Source organism: Mchenga conophoros, linkage group LG22 (assembly GCF_057382185.1).
Source record: "Mchenga conophoros isolate Kocher_MC1m ecotype Shallow Benthic linkage group LG22, M_conophoros_male_GT1.1, whole genome shotgun sequence".
Classification (NCBI taxonomy): Eukaryota; Metazoa; Chordata; class Actinopteri; order Cichliformes; family Cichlidae; genus Mchenga; species Mchenga conophoros.
The window spans coordinates 36,754,231-36,770,770 of NC_140546.1; the positions used below are offsets into that span (position 1 = coordinate 36,754,231).

Consider the following 16,540-nt stretch of genomic DNA (forward strand, 5'->3'; position numbering starts at 1 on the left):
TTGTTGTTGGTTTTTTTCATGTTTTTGTTTATCTCTTGCTTTGTTTGCCCCCCCTCATTTTGGTTTGGTATTCTCTACTGGTCAGAGACTTCATCATTTCTTCACTACCAGACACACTGGACCCACTACAGTTCGCTTACCGTCCAAATCGTTCCACAGACGATGCCATCTCTCATCTCCTCCACACATCACTCACTCACTTGGACACTAGAAGGGGGAATTATGTTAAAATGCTCTTCATAGACTACAGCTCTGCATTTAACATCATAATTCCCTCCACACTCACCACCAAGCTGGAGCATCTGGGACTCAGCTCATCTATGTGTCAGTGGATCTCCAACTTCCTAACTGGCAGACCACAGGCAGTAAGGATGGGCGGACATGTCTCAGCCTCCACCACTCTCAGCACTGGAGCCCCCCAGGGGTGTGTTCTGAGCCCCCTGCTGTACTCTCTGTACACATATGACTGCGTGGCCACTACCAGCTCCACCACCATCATCAAGTTTGCTGACGACACCGTCGTGGTGGGCCTGATCTCTGATAACAACGAGACGGCCTACCTGAAGGAGATTAGGAATCTGGAGAACTGGTGCCAGAGGAACAACCTCCTTCTAAACGTCAGTAAGACAAAGGAGCTGATAGTGGACTTCAGCACTAAGCAGGAGAGGAACTACCAGACCCCCGTCATCAACGAGTGCCCAGTGGAGAGAGTGGACAGCTTCAAATACCTCGGAGTTCACATCACGCAGGACCTGTCATGGTCCTGTCACATCAACACCGTGGTGAAAAAGGCCCGACAGCGTCTCTACCACCTCAGACGCTTGAGAGACTTCCAACTGCCCTCCAAGGTGCTCAGGAACTTTTACTCGTGCACCATAGAGAGCATCCTGGCGGGAAACATCTTAACCTGGTTCGGGAACAGCACCATGCAGGACAGACGAGCTCTACAGAGGGTTGTGCGGTCAGCTGAGCGCACCATCCGCTCCGAGCTCCCTGACCTGCACTCAATCTACAGCAGGCGGTGCTGGACCAAGGCCAGGAAGATGGTGAAGGACCTCAGCCATCCCAACAACAGACTGTTCTCTCTGCTGAGGTCAGGAAAGCGATTCCGCTCCCTGAAGACCAACACAGAGAGACTGAGGAGGAGCTTCTTCCCGCAGGCGATACGGTCTCTCAATCACACCACCACACAGTACTGACCCACACATACAGTTCTTACACACACACACTGGACATTCTGGACTTTGTTTTCACTTCATCACTTAAATCACTTTAAGCATATTTGCACTGCACAAGACATAATGTGGACCTAAAAGAGAATTATGGATTTGATCAACTGGTCTCTGAGTGCTATTGACACCCTTAACGAGAAGTCGGGGCTCGGGAGAGCCTGAGTGCCCTGGAGGGACTTTCCCTGCCGGTTACACGATGGACGGGTGGCAGAACTGGAGGACCGTGTGCCTGGCGGGACTGTCGATCGAGGACGCTGAAGATATCTACCTATTCGGAACCATGATAACAGGGTTCATGCTGATCGGCGTTGGCTTAGCCCTGGTTTATCAGAGAAATAAGAGAGCGGAACCGGCTGTTCAAACCCCCACAAGGTTGCCCGCTGGATTCGAAGCGAGGGACCAGTGTCAGAGGGCTAAATTTGAGCTGCTCACAAAGGAGAAATCAACAATATTCAACATTTGGACACCACGGCGCCAGCTGCTAGGCCCAAGGCTGGAGCCCACCAAAACAACTCCCTGATAACGACTGTGTGATGACTATTCTTCCCGTCCCATGAATCCCCCCTCCCTTTCCAACGCCTTCGATGCTTGTTTCTGGTGAGGGAACACGGCGGGTCTGTGTGCCGCGCTGGAATGATAGCGCTGTGCAGGGTGGCTGCTGTGTTTCTTCGGATTACTCCTCACCCCCCACCCACCCCTGTGGCTTGTCATGTCTTCACAATGTTGTGCTGTGGACATTTATGTGCTTTTTTGTGCAAAGGAGTTTTTTGTTTCCTGTTCTCATGCTGTCCTACCATGGAAGCACAGCATGAGTAGGGGTCTCTTTTTTCCTCTTGTACTTTCCCCACTGTAGTGTACATTTCAATGTTTTTTCTTTGATTCTACCAATCTCCGACCTGTATCCCCATGTAATGTTTGTGCTATATGTGTAAGGTCGGGGGGGGGTCCCATTTCACTGCAGGGCAACCTGCATGTGACGAATAAAGCTTTGATTGATTGATTGATTGATTGATTGCACAACACTGGTCACTATATTTTTCATTTCCAGTTAATACTTGTACAGCTGCTGTTATTGTGTGTGTGTGTGTGTATATACACATACATATACATATATATACACATACATATATATATATATATATATATATATATATATATATATATATATATATATATATATATATATATATATATATACACACACACACACACAATAACAGCAGCTGTACAAGTATTAACTGGAAATGAAAAATATATACATATATATATATATATATATATGTATGTGTATATATATATATATATATTTCTTCATACATTCTTATATAGTTTTATACTGTGTATTTTGTTGTACAGTTATTTTATTTTCAACTTTAATTTATATATTTTATCTTATTCTTTCCCAGTTAAATTTACCCTTCATTCTAATTTGTGTTGTACAGTTATTTCATTTTTAACCTTAATTTATATTTTATTCCTTTCTAGTTAAATTTACCCTTTTTAATTTTTCATATTTATTTCCTATCTTATTCATAGCCTTTTCCTTTTTTGTTTTCTTTAGGTCACGAGCAGTTGTCTAAGCATTTCACTGCATATCGTACTGTGTATGACTGTGTACGTGACAAATAAAATTTGAATTTGAATTTGTTCTGCTGCTATGCTGATGTTTTTTTATGTGATGTAATCTGTCTCTGCAGTGGACTGTAGTGTTCTAAAAGTACAATAAAATATTAATCACAAAAAAAAATTAAAAAATCAGTGGCCATCTCACAAACCCGATCAGCAATCGTATTTCTGCTCAGGCTCACATTTGCCAAAATCTGCGTTTTGTCTGGACACAAGACGTCGCACAGCTTCATCCTGCAGCTCTTCAGAGTGGTACCGGGCTGATTTGGCTCCTCTGCTACAATAAAACTTGCTTTCACAACAGCTTCACTTTGTGATTTTGCTCTGGTGAAAAAAGTCTGCTGAAATGCCAGATTCTTCTTTAGCTCTTCTACTTCCTGTAGTTTCTGCATTTAGGTTTTTCAGCTTATCCTGACGTTTTGTCTCGTAGTGCCGTCTTAAACTAAATTCCTTCATTACAGCCACATTAGCTCCACTACTAAAACACACGGGTTTACCGGCATGTCTGTAAACATATATTCAGCCTCCCACCGGTGCTGAAAGGCTCTGCTTTCAGAATCAACTTTTCTCTCCACCATTGTGAGCGACTAGCTTCGCAATAACAGAAGTTTGACTTGATTGATGCAAATGTTCCCAGTTAGCCTAGCGTTCAGCAAGGAGGCTGCAGCGCTGCATTATGGGATCTGTAGTTTGTGTGTTATTAGCGCCTCATATCGCCGGGCCATGCATAACAATAATAGTACATCTATATAAAATGATCTCGCGGGCCGGATATAAATGTCCTTGACTTTGACATATGTGCCATATAGTATTCACCAAAGGACTCAAAAACAACAAAAACTTCCACAAATCCACAACAAACTGGACCTGGGAACAACATGCTTATTTGCACACTCAGTCACATAGTTACTGAACACATCCAAATTATATTATATTTGCACATTTTGCATCTTGCACATGTCTTCATCCTGTCTTTACAATATCCTGACCATAACTCAACCTGGTATTCAACACCTACTGCACAATCCACTTTGTATTGTCTCTGTCCAGTCTTTGTGTATCGTACATACAGTACCTTTAAAGCTCTTAATTTTACCTAAATTTAGCAAGTTATTATTTATTTGTAATTTCTAGTTTGATATCTCTTGGAGATATATTTCTTATATACCTATAATGCACCATGGGGGGCTTGGGGTGAAACGGCCTCTCGGTACGCTGTATACTGTGTATATTGTTGTACTGACGATAAAGACCATGAATCTTGAATCTGAATCTTTATACAGTATTTGTCTTTGTTAAATGGCCTGTATTTGTGTAGCGCTTTTCTAGTCCCTAAGGACCCCAAAGCACTTTACACAACCAGTCATCCACCCATTCACACACTGGTGATGGCAGCTACATTGTAGCCACAGCCACCCTGGGGCGCACTGACAGAGGCGAGGCTGCCGGACACTGGCACCACCGGGCCCTCTGACCACCACAAGTAGGCAACGGGTGAAGTGTCTTGCCCAAGGACACAACGACTGAGACTGTCCAAGCCGGGGCTCGAACCGGCAACCTTCCGATTACAAAGCGAACTCCCAACTCTTGAGCCACGATCGCCCCAGGCCCCCCCAGGGCTTTGACTGCGATAGAGGTGGGTGGGAGAGGGCCTCCAATGATCCTTTCTAGCAAGTTTTCATATTTTTACCCAAATATCTGTACTTTCTAATCCATTTTCACAAACAGGCTTGTTACGTTTGGTTTAAGAAATTTGAGGGGAGTTATTTTTGATATCTTTGTGCCCCTTCAAACACCCCCCAAAATTTGAGCCCAAATAGTAATATATGAAAGGCAATCCTATTGGTGTATAAGATATAGCAGGGCTCTAGATAGGGCTGCTCAATTAATCGAATTTTAATCACGATTACGATCTGGGCTTTCAACGATCATTAAAAATGACTGAGCCGATTATTAGCCCCTCCCTCATTTATCCGCGACACCTTAAAGGCCGGTCCGTGAAAATATTGTCGGGCATAAACCGTCCGTGGCGCAAAAAAGGTTGGAGACCGCTGATTAAGAGGACCCGAGGGAAGCTCGGAAAGCTAAGCAGAAGTTATTTGGAGAGTGACTGCCGTTGGTTGAAAAGAGAGTTTAAAAAAAACAAACTTCAGTGGTGTTGCACACTATGTTATATTATTTTTTTAAGTCATTGTTAACCCTTTAAAGCCGGTCAGAGCAGCACGCTCCGTTTTGTGTAACTATTGTTAAATCCCTGTAGAACCTGAACCGTGTAAGCTAGCGCAATAATTTGTTTTGCATATGAAACCGGAGGAGTTGTACTTACATCTGATGCCATCAGCTTGTCCTCGGTCACGATTTCGTTCCACATATAGCTTTGCAAAAACTGCATAAAAAGCACTTGCAGGAACAAAAACATAATATTCCAGAAACACGCTTTGCCGATCTGATCAGCTGTTCGTAACACTTCCCACAGTGAAATGATGCACCTGCTGTTTTCTTTGCAAATTTGCATCATAGGATTGTTTTTTGTTTTTCCTGCAGTATATAAAAATTGCTGTATCTCCAAAATAAAACTATGAAGACACTCAAAATAAATTTCCTGTGGTGGGAAACTATTTTTTGCAACTTTATTGTATTTAAAGTTTTGAGGGATAAACCTCTTAAATTTCTCCAAGTAGAAATATATGTAAACAAAACAAAAGCAATTTTCAATTTTTTTTGTAGTTTATTGCACTTTTTTGCAATTTATGTAATTACTATGGACTTAATGCATACATATTATTAAAATATGGGCTATAACAGTTGTATTGATGTATAGCAACTTGAAATGCTCCCACAAATGGCACTACAGCATGTAAAAAAATAATATAAGCTCTGGTGGACTTGGTTCTATAGTAGGTCTTAAAGGGTTAAATAAATATCGTCAAATAATCGTGATCTCAATTTCAGTGAAAATAATCGTGATTATCATTTTTGCCATAATCGAGCAGCCCTAGCTCTAGACTAACTTTTTGCCACGGTTGCACTGGTGTGCCTAACTCTTTTTCTTAGGTGCACCCAAATTGTTCAACCGCATCGCTTAACACCACAGGCACGTGCACTTTCTGGGGGGGAAATTGCTGTCCATACAGACAACATTGATTTGTAAATGATTAACTAACAATCTTGTCAACACAAAGTTCTTTATTTGGAGCACATTTCTACAAGAAAGATAAGTTACTGAAAAAGTGCTTGTGCATAAAGTGCTTTGGCACGCTGGTAATATTGTAGACAATGTTAAACTTAATCATCACATCGGCTCCTCTGACGACCTGTTTGCTGCTGCCTGCTGCTGAAAGGCCGTGGGGAGAGGGGACACTTGGGCAGTGCATTTATCGCAGCATATAATGTGTTCTGGATACACTGTGCTTTATCAGCACAAGTCACAAATGCAGTACTGGCGGCTGTGGTCTTTCCACACTCACGACAGTAAATGCAGTGCATCATGTTGTCAGCTTTACTCTATCTTAGCCAGGGAGACTGCTCAAGCCACTCTGTTCCAAATGTATAAACTTTCCCCGTTTTACTTTCACTGGGCTCTGGCTCGGAGTCGATCGTGTGTGGCTCATTATGTGATGCCGTCTCTGGACCAGAGAGGTCGATGGCTCCATGTCAGAGCACTGACTTTGAATTTTAGATGGATCAGGCCTTAACTTAACAAAAGTTACCGATCGTTCTTTTCATCTTTTCTCTTTACCCACAGCTACATCCACTTCCGTCAGGCCTAGGCTGCTCATAGGGCTGGGTATCTTTCTATAATCCATTTGATTCCGGTTCACAAGGTCCTGATTCGATTCAATTTTGACTCAGACATTCAGAAATATAATTCTGATCATTTATCAGTACTGACACTTGTGAGACTTCATCAGAGATGCAAACATCACAGCAGAGGCCTTTGTGTCAAAGTAACTGAGGATAAAACAGAAAAACATGAAGCAGATTTTCCTGGCCAGGTTTTCTGTAGCAGATAACCTTAAAAATATTCTGCAGTAGAACAGAAACTGAACAAAACCATGAATCAACATGTGAATGCTGCTGAAGTGAAGTAAGTGTTACAGAGGTTTGATTAGAGACACGGCTAAGCGTTTTGCAATTTGGCATCATTTTAAAAAGTTTAAATTTCTTCAGTATTGAACAGCAGAAATGAGGCTTTCTTGTTGGAGGTCATTTTTGTGGAAAAGAAAAACAAACAGCGGCCGTCAGCTCTGTACACAACTACAGACCGGTGCGCGACAAGCAAACGAATAATGCAGAAAACACAGATTTGAGGTGAGAAACTGTTCTTGAAGTACATTCTGGTTTGAGCTGTCGGCTTTCAGCCCCGACGTCCACACTTTGTGTTCATGTCTTTGTGTGGTGCTCTCATTTACTGTTTTGGCTGTTTGGTGGTTGTTTAAATAGTTTTGTGAGCTTCTGGCGTTTCTGGCAAAATACATTTAATACAATCGATTGAGCTCCCTCCAAAGGGTGGCTGGCCTCTCCCTTAGAGATAGGGTGAGAAGTTCGGCCATCCGGGAGGGGCTCAGAGTAGAGCCGCTGCTGCTCCACATCGAAAGGAGCCAGCTGAGGTGGTTCGGGCATCTGACAAGAATGCCTCCTGGGCGCCTCCTGGGTGAGGTGTTCTGGGCATGTCCCACCGGGAGGAGGCCCCGGGGCAGACCCAGGACACGCTGGAGAGATTATATCTCTCGGCTGGCCTGGGAACGCCTTGGTGTTGCCCCGGATAAGCTGGAGGAGGTGGCTGGGGAGAGGGAGGTCTGGGCCTCTTTGCTTAGGCTGCTGCCCCCGCGACCCGGCCTCGGATAAAGCGGATGAAGATGGCTGGATGGATGGATGGATGGACAATCGATTCAGGATTTAATGAATCAATGTCGCATTATTCAAGCTAAAATCAATTCTAATCGGAAAATCGATTCTTGAAACCCACCCCTACTACTCACCTGTCTATCCGCTTTCAAACATACATACATGTAGGCTGACAGGAATATCTGGACCACAGCCAATCAGAGGTCCCACCCCTGACTATCTCTGATTAGACCACGATATGGGCATAGTGTGTTTTTGTCTGTTGTTGACCACACGGAGACTTTCTTCACTCAAACAGCTGGTCACACCGGTGCCACTTAGAATCTTTTTAGTCGCACCATCGAGAAATGAGGTCACATTTGCAACCACAGTGGTTGAACTCTGATTCTCTGTTAATGGAGTGCGATACTTCAAAATTTGGTATCAATCTGATAGCAAGTAAATACAAGGACAGTATCAGAGATAAAGATACTTTTAACATATAAGGGAAGCCTATGCACGGTCATGTTTGGTAGAGCAGTGAGTCGTGATTTATGAGGTGAATGCATCATCAGTACGCTAGATCTGAACATATTTTCATGACTATTAAAAGACTGGATAATTAGCTGATTATGTTTATGTTAAAAACCAGGACTGATTCTAGTATTTATTTACCAGGTTTCTTGCCAAATATGTAGAAAAGCAGAAATATGATTACTGTCACTAATGAATTTCTTGATTTCTTGGAACTGGCTTCTTCTCTGAACAGCAGTTCATTTTCTGTGCCAGATGCAGGAGACAGGCCGCCTGTCTGCTCTCTACTTTTAAGATTATGAGTTGAACTTTCTGTTTGATGAAGGTGACCCTGAACCCGGCCTTCTGTGGGCTTCCATGGGCCAGTGAGTGTTTCTTCTTTACTCTGCTCTTTTCACTCTCCATATATTCGTACACAACTTTGCATTGAATCATTAGTTATTATTCCTCTCTCTCTTCCACAGCGTTGCCCTCTTATCATCCCCAACCTGTCGTGACAGATGGCAGGCCCTTACCCAGCCTGATTCCACCAGAGGTTTCTTTCTGTCGCCAACGCTCACGGGGGTGTCCGACTGTTGGGGTTTGCTGTAATTTAGCACTATATACATGAAACTAAGTTGAATTTTATTCTAGTGCTGCTTTCACAGCTAACACAAAGTTATTACAATTATCTATTTTTATTTCAGGTTTGAGATATGTTTTTATTTCCAATAAAATAATTCATTAAACAATTTTCAGCTGTATATATTATTTGAATGTCTGAATAGAGTGTATAGGTAATCAGTCCAACTGCACTTTTAAAATGAACATTAGCTGAAGATGGATTTTACACGTCAGTCATGGCTCCCGTATACGTACGTGTTTTGTATCTGTGAAAAAATCGGTTGCCACGGTAGCAGATACTCTTTACACACATCACAGTTTGCAACCTTTTAAATTAAAGCAGTAAAAATAAGTTCACGCTCTTTTCTCTGTGTGCCACTTACTGCAGTCTGTATGTGTCTGCACAATGCCTTCTGGTCTTGCTGGTTATTCACGTGATGAAGCAGAGCAGGGAGGAGGAAGAGCGGTGTGCCTGTATACGTGAGGGGCTTTTACACAGGGAAGTCTGCTTTCTCATGGAACTGATGTTGGGCTTAACATAGAAAAGAAGAGATTTCTATGAAATCTGCAAAATTTAAGAATCACAGACTTTAGAGTTTGAATGTCAGTGAGTAAATGTGTGCACAGCCTGTCGAAATGGGTTTAAATCACCACATGTGCCAGCTTGGCAGTCTAAACCAGTACTACGCTTGTTAGGCCTCATCTACAAAATGATTAAAAACATCAAACCCAGTTTGTAAAAACTGATAACACAACAGGAGCATTGACGATGATGTTGTCTGTCTACACAACATCCGCGAAGAGCAGAGAAGCGGAGCCATTACCAAGAAATGAAAATGAAATATGGCGATAGAATATGGGTAAAACGCACATGTGCAGAGCCTTTGTTTTCATACGAACATGGCAGAAAAACCATGGCGGCGACGGAAATGAGAAGGGCGAAAGCGGATCGTTGAATGAAACCGATGAACCAGAACTGGTTTGTAAAAATGGTTCACTGGTGTGGAACTGGTCTGGCTTTCGCCCGTCAGATACACAACAAAGCACTATTTTTGGTAGCGCATGCTAGCGGGCCGTCGTGTATTGTTTGGAAAATACGGCACACTTAAAATCAATCCTTTGATTTTTCTGAAAGTCGACAGAGCCCCTTATAATCCCGTGTGCCTTATGTATGAACTCTGGTTGTGTTACTGACCTCGAAACTTTATGTACACGGCGCTCGAAAATCTGTCAAATGTTTCAGTACGACTTTGCTGAGCTACGAAGTCGCGCCGCTTGATGGATTGTCGGAGCATTACGGCATCGTAGGTGGAGCCTCGCGGAGTGATACGTACTGTGCTTCAACATAATATTACTGTGTTGTGTGTGTATAACCTCTTTTTAAGTTCTGTGGATATTATACATGGTTATGCTGAGGATGTGTCGGCCAGTTTCCACTGGAAATGCCTTTTGGTTAAACTGTCAGCAAGGAATTTGCATTTGCACTGTTACATTTTTATAAAACTTTAATGCAACAAACAGCTGCTTGTTTAAGTGAAAATACATTGATGGGGTTTTTTTGCACTAATAAGGTTGTGGAGTTGTAAAGAATTTTGTCTCTTGTCAATTATATCGTCACTTATATCGTTAGCACAAATTTTCAAATGTATATCGTGATAAATATTTTTGGCCATATTTCCCTGCCCTAACAAACGCCTGTTCCTGTCATCACCATTCGAACCTTTAGTGGCAAAAAAGGTGTTTTGAGTCCTTCATCAAACCATCTGTTTAACAAACTGCGACACGACGAAAAGAGAACTTTGGAGCTGCTCCATCCACAGTATCTACAGTAAGACTAAGACTACATTATTAATGACCAACTGTTGACATACCATGTTTAAATTAGGCTGCTTCCTGAGGACAGCTGGTTCACTGTTCTATCACATAATACCTGCAACAAGCAGGGGTTCATCTAAAGGGGGGGTGGGGTGTCCTTGACTAGCATATGTAACATCATTTTTCAGATTTAAAGTGAAACAAAAAAAAGGTCCACAGGCCAGTAAAACTGAGCTAAAGACCTGGAGCTGTTGGGTTTCACACTGAATTATTACTACCTTTAATTATTAACATCTACAACATCACCATCATGTCTGTTTTCAGGAGCACAAAACTGCATCAAATCACAGGACAAACTGTTCTGTTGTTCTATGTTCTGTGTCAGTGCAGCCTCCACTTGCTCTTTTGAATACTTACACATACTAATTCACTCATTCACTAGTTTGACTTCACACCAAGCACACATTGCCTCAGCTTGGAGATATCAGAACTCTTTTTGCCTCTTACTTTTAATACAAACCTCCACCCAAAAAAAGACAGTGTGCAAATTATTTTATTTTATGCAAGTTTACCTCGTTTTATTTGACTTCACTGTATTTGAGATTTTTCAAATGTATTTTTACATTTAAGGAAGTCTTTTCTTAAAACCTTTTAAAAATTTGCCAAATATTCTTAGCCAGTGCAAATTAATCAGCAAAATGCAATAAATACATTATTGTAATTATGAACTAGGATAGACTGGGGTTTGCTGTCACACTTTTTACTAGGGGTGCAACGATACTCGTATCGATATTGAACCGTTCGATACAGTGCTTTCGGTTCGGTATCGAACAATGCAAAATTTTTAATTTATTTTATCAACTTTCCTTCTGACGATGCTGTCTGTGTTGAGCGCTCAGTGGATCTGCGCTCGACTACTCTGCCTAGGCTGCACTGTCGAGCGCAGATCCACTGAGCGCAGGGCAAGCTAGCAAGACAGAAGCTAAGCTAGTTGCAACATGTCAAATTGACCCTCCCCCACCCTCATTCAGATCTGGCGTTTGGAACTATTTTGGTCTTCATGTGACGTATGACCCTGAAGGTAAGCGAGTCATGAACTAAAGTAAAACAGTATGTTGGATGTGCCACGCAATGCTCAATTACATGGGTGGGAACTAGTGTGTTAGCGCAGTTAGCTCGTTAACGTGTTGGCCGTCCAGCCCCACGCTCGGGGCGATCCGCGGTAGCTCGTTAACGGAGATTTGCCGTGTTGTGGCGTTAACGTCATTTCAGATTAACGCTGACAGCACTAGTGGGAACACAACGAATATGACTGCACATTTACGCCGACATCATCCTGGTGCAAAGACAAGTGGAAGCAGACAAAAACAACAAGCAGGCATGCTACAAACTTTACCCGAGTCATTTAGACAGCCGTTAGCACAGGATTCTCCTTATGGGGACCTGATATGTTTAATGTGCTGCTGAGAATATAGCCCAGAAGAAGCGTATAGTATAGCTTTTATTTTGAAAGAGCCATTTCTCTGTAATAAACTCTCTTTTCCAAAGATGAGTGATTCCTCCATCAGATAGTTTTTTTTTTTTATTACTTTTTTGTTTCAGCAACATTAAATTTAAAAACTGTACTTTTGAGTTAAAATATATATTTATAATTTTAATAAATGAAAAATTAAAAAGGCATGAACATTTTTTTTTTATCGAAAAAATATCGAACCGTGACACCAAAGTATCGAACCGAACCGTGAATTTTGTGTATCGTTGCACCCCTACTTTTTACTCTTGCATGAAACGCTTGTCATTGAAACATCTTTTAATAACCACTAATTCATTCAATTGAAGCTTCAGGTGCTGATTAAATATTGGTATCATATTCATTTTTGCAATTAACTGTAACAAAAAAGTAATCAACCATCAACTACCCTGTGACAGTTTGGGACTACCCTATATGTCCCTGTAGTTGTCAGCTGGATTTCAGTAAAAATTGTTACTTTTTTCACATCTTCATGTATAACTTCTTTAGTTCAGATACAGATATTAGTTTAGGCACCAGCTCTAAACTAAACTGTTGTATTTAAACCATGAATTTGAACCAATGTTGATTATGGTGAATTATTCTATGTATGAGCAGTGAAATAAAGGAACCTGCAGTGCTTTTTAACGTAGCCCTTATAAAGGACATATTTAACTCAGTGACAGTAATTTGAACTGATTTATCATTGATACGATTAAAAAGCCCAGACATATATTCTAAATATATATATTCTAAGTATATATTCTAAAACACAAGTCTTTTTGTGCAAGATTTTCCAACAGATATAACAATAGTGAGCAAGTCAAGGAAAACACGTGAGAACAAAAATGAATTAATAAATTGCATTAATATCAAAGTTGACTCTGAACTGCTCTTCATCTCGATGCTTACTCGATCGTGCAGGTGAAGAAACCTTCTTTACATTTACAGGTTGCTAGTGTTGATCTAGCAACACAGAGAATCTGACCCAGAATCTCAGTTTCTTCCTTTTTTATTGTTCAGAAACATCCGGAGATCCCCAGATGACCTAGAGAAAACCTAACCTAGCCATCACATGGCTTTAGCTTGCTAATGAAAAACTGATTCAAATCAAAACTATTACCTTCAGTTTTCTAAAGTTGTTTTTAATTACTAAGACTGGCTGAGCTTTTAATACTAAAACAACAATATGGAAAATTATTCTGACACATGAACATCATAAATTACCTCCTCCCCTCAACAGCCCATGGACCTTAATGGGTGTTGACTGTTGGTTCTGAGTTTTTGTAGGTTCCTGTTTGATCTTGGGTTTGCGAAGCAAATTAATTTCTAGTTCTTCAGTATAACTAACTTTGCTTCTAGTTCTCAGGTCTGAATTAAATTTTGCGTCAGCTTTCTCCCTGTCTCTGTGTTTCTTTCCTCTAGTCTCTGTTTAGCGTAGAGGTTTTTATCAAGCCTGTGGGTCTTACTCTCAATTTTCGGATTTTCATTTGGTTCAGCTGTGTTAGGTTTGCTTACACCTGTCTCATCAGTTACATTCTGTTCATCTGTGTCTCATTTTGTTGCCAGGCGTTTCCTTTAAAGTGATATCCTTCTGTTGTCAGAGTGAGATGTTATTGCCATACTGTCTCTGTCATACAGCCCAATAAAGGGTTCCCCTGTTCAACTCCACCTGCCTCTCTGTGTACGTATTTTGGATCATCCTTCACCGCACTAACATTTCCATATATTGACCAAAGCTAAACGAACATCTCAGATGTTTAATATCAACAAAATTCCTCACTGCACTGTAATGATTCATTAACAACCCACGTGATAAACAACCCAGTGCACCCCACAGAGGGGGCACACCCCACAGGGGCAATGCAAAAGTGACTACTTTAAAGTTACTCATGTCACATGTCTAAAGCTTGCAGCTGACATTATGATATGAGATTGTGTCTCTACTAATGATTAGGGGACTACCCAGATATGAGTAATACACACACACACACACACACACACACACACACACACACACACACACACACACACACACATATATACACATATATACATATATATACACATATACACACATATATACATATATGTGTGTGTGTATATATATATATATATATATATATATATATATATATATATATATATATATATATACATATATATATGTATATATACACATACACATATATATATGTATATATACACATACACATATATATATGTATATATACATACACATACATATATATATATATACATACACACATATATATATATATACATACATACATATATATACATACATACATATATATACATACACATATATATATACATACACATATATATATATATATATATATATATATATATATATATATATATATATATACACCTGCAGTCTGAGATACACAATCCCAGTAAGATCCAGCTGTTGCCATGCGCGTAAAAACGCTTGAACTGCTGCATACATTGAAAGCTCTCAGCTTGTCGTTTCTCCCGTTTGATTTAACTGAATATTCCAAACCCATCTTTACCCAACTTTACGCTGCCTGGTTTTTGCAAACGAATAACCGTGCAATAGATCCATCAGCGAGATATTAGCATAAGTCGACGCACACCAGACTCAGCAGCGGTTATTTACTAATTATTTGAACTTTAATACTGATAGACGACAGCTACCGCCATCCGAGGTGCGTGTACCCAGAAAAGATCGCAGCAAATTGCGGGTTTAGCCGGAATAAAGTTGAAATTATGCAAAAAAATAAACAGCTTCTCGCTATTTTCTCGAAAGCCGAATGAATGTGTGGTGTCGCTACTCTTGAATGGCGTGCGAATGAACTTTAATGCGCAAAGCTGCCCAGATAATTACAAGAATAAACATTAAAGTCTATTTTTTTAATGGCGTCTGGCACGACGTTCCTTGTGAAAATATCACGCATCACCCTACCTGAACTGCCTACACCAATTCAAAGCTTTCATAATCGAATTGTAAGATAAGACTACAAGCACACAGGCGGTTTTATATAACATCACACAGTAATCATACATTAAAAAAAGAAACATTTCTTTTCCATGCAAACATTGATGAAAGCAGCGGCCTTGACTGAGGACGGGTAGTCCGCACGTAACACAGCGGAGACGGACACAGGAGCAACAGGCGACACAAGTCTGCTCACCTGCAGTCAGTCATCGGCTGTAGAAACTGCTGGAGCGGAAAGTCCGGATCGCATGAAGCTGATTACAGGCTGAGAGCGCAGTCTCTGCTCTGCTGCCCGCTCACGCGTGTACAAATCGCTGTGTGAATTAGCATCTTATACCTTTCAGTATAAAACACTGCACAGGAATGAATGGGGTAAAGGGAGGGGCTGCTGTGTGAAGCTACAGGGTGACACAGGCGGTCCCACTACCGGTCTCACCTTTCAGTATAAAATGTTGATGACCAGGCACTACAGGAGACAGATGAACCATATATTAAAATCACTTTCTCTGTAACCCATTGAATGTTTTCATTGCCATATTTTTACATTCTTAAATGTTTTGTCTTTACAAAATTCATTTATTTGAGCAGGCTGCTGTATTCAAGATTACTATTGTTTGGACTGTGTCACATTTGGAGATTGTCCTATTTGTTCTTGTGTTTGTTTTTCATTTTGATGTTCCAGTTGCACTTTTATCAGTAGCTTCAGTTCCAGAAAGTATTTCACAAGTACAGTAATCCCAGGTACTATGCCATGATTTTTCTGTCACGTCTTCACAGTAACAGTGAAACAATGGCACCATGAGGAAGTCAGAAAAAACTGTATATAAAAGATGGACAGGCTCTGTCGGGTGAAGGGGAAATGGGTGCGAGTCTGAAAGTCAGAAACTCAGCAGGAAAACAACGCTGTGATTAGTGAAAGCTTGTGTTCCTGGTTTTTCCTGGTTTTTCCTTCCCACTGTCGCCAAAGTGCTTGCTCATTGGGGGTTATTACATTGTTGGGTTTTTCTCTGAAGTGAATATTGTCAGTCTAGAGGTCCACCTCTTGATCCAGACACTTTAATGACTATTAAACTGACTGCCAGGACTTCTCCAGGCATTAAAGGTTCCCAGGAGATAAGTGCTTATCAGCTGCCTTTGTCAAACACTTTAAGCATTGCAACAGCTAAGCTAACCTAAGTATTATAACATTGAACCATCGCAGCCGTCGTCCTACAATTTCAGTCAGTTCACACCACTTCCAATAAATATAGTGAGATTAGAGTGAGGAGGAAAGAATTGTATTCACTTTGACTTTCACATTTGACTTGAAAAAAAGTGACAAAAGCATTCCAACTGATTGAGGGGAAAGCATGAAGACAGAAAGGTTTCCTTAAACCTGAGAGGTTTGGGCTCACGTGTGTTTGATGT

General features: G+C 41.0%; 1 protein-coding gene across 3 annotated transcripts in view; it reads right to left on the bottom strand.

Moving 5' to 3' along the window:
• Positions 1-15,479, bottom strand: part of lrrc3b (leucine rich repeat containing 3B) — a 33,616-nt gene extending 18,137 nt beyond the window's left edge. For 2 of the 3 annotated variants that reach the window (XM_085262827.1, XM_085262826.1), the window contains exon 1: positions 15,330-15,479. The gene's annotated coding sequence lies outside the window, so the exon portion shown is untranslated. Of the gene's footprint in view, positions 1-9,205; positions 9,355-15,329 lie in introns of all 3 variants that reach the window. The other variant, XM_085262828.1, reaches the window with a different exon arrangement.
• Between the last annotated feature and the right edge of the window lie 1,061 nt (positions 15,480-16,540).